Below are 4,311 nucleotides of genomic sequence, written 5' to 3'. Positions count from 1 at the left end.
GAGTTAGGGGTGTATGTGAACCTTGTGACCATGTGACCTAGCGACCTCAGGGGGTCACTAAGTCAAATAGGTCATGGGGTTGCACTATGAATTAGTGACTTAGTGAGGTCGCATAGTCACATAGGTAAAAATGGGGAAGTCAGTTGCAATTATGTACTGCAACTTGGTGACTAGACTTGATCATGAACTTGGTTAGGTCGCATGATCTCAATTTTGGCTTATGAGGCAGAGACTCAAGCTTTTGAAACTTTTCTAGGGTTTCCAGGCTTCTGAATAGACTCTCAGGATGGGTGGCAGCTATGGAAATTGTAAAGGGGCTCCAAAATTTTGAAGGGTTAGAAATTTTGGAGGGGTTGTTGCAACAGCTACAACACTCCCTTAGAATACAACTCCAAGTATGGATACAAAGCTTTGTTCACACTTACTAGCAAAGATTTTTTCTTTTATTATAAATGCAATGTTGCATTGTTGTCCTAATGTAGCCCTATACTTGGCCAAGCAAAAAATTGATTTACAACAAATAATAACTCATTGTAACCAATATCTTGTCTTCCCTTTAGAATAAACAACTTCAATTACGTAGAAAGGAAAATTGGGATACCATAAATCCCTTCACTCTTGGATCTAGAACTATCAATTTTTTATTTAAATTTATTATGACAAGCATGGTTTGCACATTCTTGGAATGATCTCAATTTAGTTGTTTCTTGTTGGTAGAAGTTACAGAGATATTTAGAGCACCAAATGCACTTGTATAACCATGAACAAAATTGTCAACATACTACCTTAAAAGTGTTACCCAAATATTTGACCAAGGATTCACAAATCATTTGATTATGTTGGTGATTAGTAAATAGAAAATAAACTCTATTGATGCCAAAATTTACAAACCCCATGTGCACAATTTTTTCTTTTTTGGATGTGACCAAGTAGATCAATGACTAATTCTAAAAAACACCCACTACAAGAAATTTTATATTTTATTATAATGCCCCCTTGGAAAATTTGTTTGTATAGACGTATTTTTCGAACTACATTGATGTATTGCTCAGTGTAGAATATTTTATGTTAATTCCTTTTGCAGTGTTAAGAGATATTCTCACATGGAAAAGGAGTCTCTAAGTCAACCTAGAAAAACTAAAATAGAATTTATTTTTTGAGTGACATGTTGGTCCATGAATTCAATTCGACCCATCCAATACAAGGGTGTGTTGCTTGGTTATTTCACCCAAATTTAACAAGTATAAATAGAATATGTGATACGTCTTTTTTCTCCACCAATGAAGAGAAATTTTCTTCTCTCTCATTATCATTCTTAAATAATAGCACATGGGGACAAATGAGCACCTGTTTAAGTAACTTTGACTAGTTGTTGACTGAGCTTGTGATCTCTATTTGACCAAGTTTTAGATTGCATGTTGAAGGCAAACTATAAGACTATTGACCAAAATCTAATAGTAGTGTTTATTGTAGATCGCAAGCCATTAACCATAGGATGACTACAGGGTTGAGTACAGACCATAGGCTACTGAGTTTAATTGATCACAATGCCAAAGTTTGACCATAAGATGGTTTTATTTATCAACATTCGCTTTCTACTATTTGAGTAGGTTTGACTAGTATTTGGAATTGCATTATTGGCACATATTTCTAGATGATTGTTGATTTGTAAACCTTGTTGAAGAATAATTTCTCCGAAATAAAAGTTGTTGGGTTTTCTCCCAAGTTTGGGTTTCCCATGGTAAAACTATTGGCTCTACTACATATGTTTGTACCTATACTATCTTTACTATTTCCACTGCATTTGTTCTTGGAATTTTCTAAGTTTAAATATTCAATGATACAAGTGGCTTAAAATATTCTATGAAAACTAATTAGGAAATAATTATTTGGCCAAAAGTTGTATTAACCGTACAACTTGGAGAATAATGAACATGGTATTAGACCTTTGTTGAAAGAGCAATGATTAAAGTCGGTCAAAGGGACAATAATCAACAACTTGATTGGATTTTACATCTCTTTTCAAAGTGGTGCCAAGCGTGAGAGTAAAAGATAAATTGTATGGTGCTACCAATTTTATATCTTGGAAGACCAAGATACTTCTTCTTTTGGAAGAAACTGAGCTTAAATATCATGTGGAGAAACTCATTCTAGAGCTAGAGCGAGTTGGTAGAAAGCTAAGTATAAGAAGGATGAAGCCAAGGCTAAGAGAATCTTCATAGACTCCATAAAAGATCACTTGATTCCTCATGTTTATAGTTTGAAGACAACCAAAGAAGTGTATGATGCTTTGGTGGGATTGTACAAGAGTAGCAACACTAGGAGGAAGATAACCTTGAGGCATCAACTTTGAAGTGTTATGGTGTCTGAATAAGATTTTGTTCTTTCCTACCTTATGAGATTCTCATAGTTAAGAGATGAACTTAAATCCATTGGAGTTAACATTGATGATACAAAGCTTATTCAAATGACTCTTGGTGGATTCCCTTCCTCATGGGATCCATTTTTTTAGGGAATTTGTGCATGTGAAAATATACCCAAGTTTGATAAACTATGAATTGATTATGTCCAAGAGGAGGTTAAACTATTTCCCAAGAATAGCTTGCAGAATCCAAAGGATGAAGAAACTCAAGCTCTTGCAGCGCATGCGAGGAAAGGTAAAAGTAAAATAAAAATTGGGAGTTTGATAAGGAGAATATAGGTAGAATACCTGCTCCAATTCCAAATCAATAGAAGAAGGATATGTGAAAGATCAATTGCTTCAATTTCCATGATTTTGGACAGTATACATCCCAATTTTTGTAGAGGAAAAGGAAGGGAAAGAAGCATGTGTCAAAAATCAATGCTGCTGATGATGATGAGCATCCAGCATAGGAGAAGTCAAAGGAATATTTCATTGTCTCCACACTTATAGGCACTATTATAGATGGTAGTGATGTTTGGTTGGTGGATAGTGGTGCTTCTAGCAAGATGATTGGTTTTCTAGATTCTCTCACTCATTTACCAGAGGAGGATTCACAGTTGCGGGTGGAGCTTGGAGATAATGCTAGTATGTAGTGGAAGGAATTGGATCAATATTGCTTCAAATAGAATTTTTAGATTTACCACACATAAGAGATGTATTGTTTGTACCAAGATGGAAGATGAACATGCTCTCTATCGTAGTATTAGAGGATGGAGGTTACATAGTTGCATTTGTATATGTTCATGTTCTTGTATGACCTAAGGGATCAATAATAAACTTAGTAGGAGTGATCAATAATAGACTTAGACTCATCATGTTTTTACTTTATTCCCTGTTTTCTACACTTAGAGCCTCACTCTATTTATACAATCCCATGGTCCGCGGACCATGGGTAGATATTTCAAGATGACATTACATTGCAAAAACAAGGGCGGACAACCCTATGACTCTATTATGAATCCGCCCTCTGTGCCCATAAATCGTGAGGTCTTTACAATGGACTTGGTCAAAACTTGCGCTTTAAGCCCCAAAACATTCCTTGGGGGGCTTCCATGCTCAACCAACACAAACATCATGACACGCCCTCGAGTCACTTAGTCGATGTGGAGATATTTGTGTGGAGTCCCTCAAACTCTGCTCGAACCGCTGCAAGGTCAGAAACACACTGAGCAGATACCTGTTGAATCAACTGTACCCGTTGTTCTGAGACCATGGTGTTGGAATGGCTCCCTTGGATCCGTTCCTACATCTCCAGCTTTTGTGCAAGCTTGCCTTAAATTGTTTTTATAATCGTCAAGGCCTTGTCAATCCAAGGTTGAATGCGTGCCTTCAGAACTACTTCTCGGTGTTGTGCGATGTCCACTTGCTCTTTCAGTGCCTTGGCCTATTGCATTTGCATGAGCCTCTGAGTGAGGGCCACTCTCTGCATGGTCCCTTTGACGCTGTCATACTACTACTGGAGCTCATGCACCTCTGTCTCTAAGCACTGGATGTTAGGGTCCTCCTACAGATTATTCTGGTGCAGTCCCTTACTATACTGCTGATTTCTTCCATCCCCGATGTAATAGCACTAGCGTGTTATTCTATTACCTCTAGAGGGGTGGATGGCTACGGCTGAACCTTAGTCATTTCTTCTCACACCTTTTGCACCCCTGCCACTAGTCTATAGATGTGTGCCTCTGCTAGGATGGCCAACTCAAGGACCATCTCACAAGCTTCTTCTAGTACTTGTACAATCTGCCTATTCTATGACACCACTTTGTCGCACTGCAAGATCAACTACTCCATGTTGATCTTTTTCTCGCTCAGTAATTAAAACACGTGGCTCTCCCTAGCTCGCAGTTCTG

The sequence above is a fragment of the Pinus tabuliformis genome, chromosome 6 (genome assembly GCF_031772625.1).
Source record: "Pinus tabuliformis cultivar Carrire ecotype Pingquan chromosome 6, CPIR1, whole genome shotgun sequence".
NCBI classification, from domain to species: Eukaryota; Viridiplantae; Streptophyta; class Pinopsida; order Pinales; family Pinaceae; genus Pinus; species Pinus tabuliformis.
The sequence above is the reverse complement of the archived record's forward strand: the minus strand, read 5'-3'. Positions refer to the sequence as shown.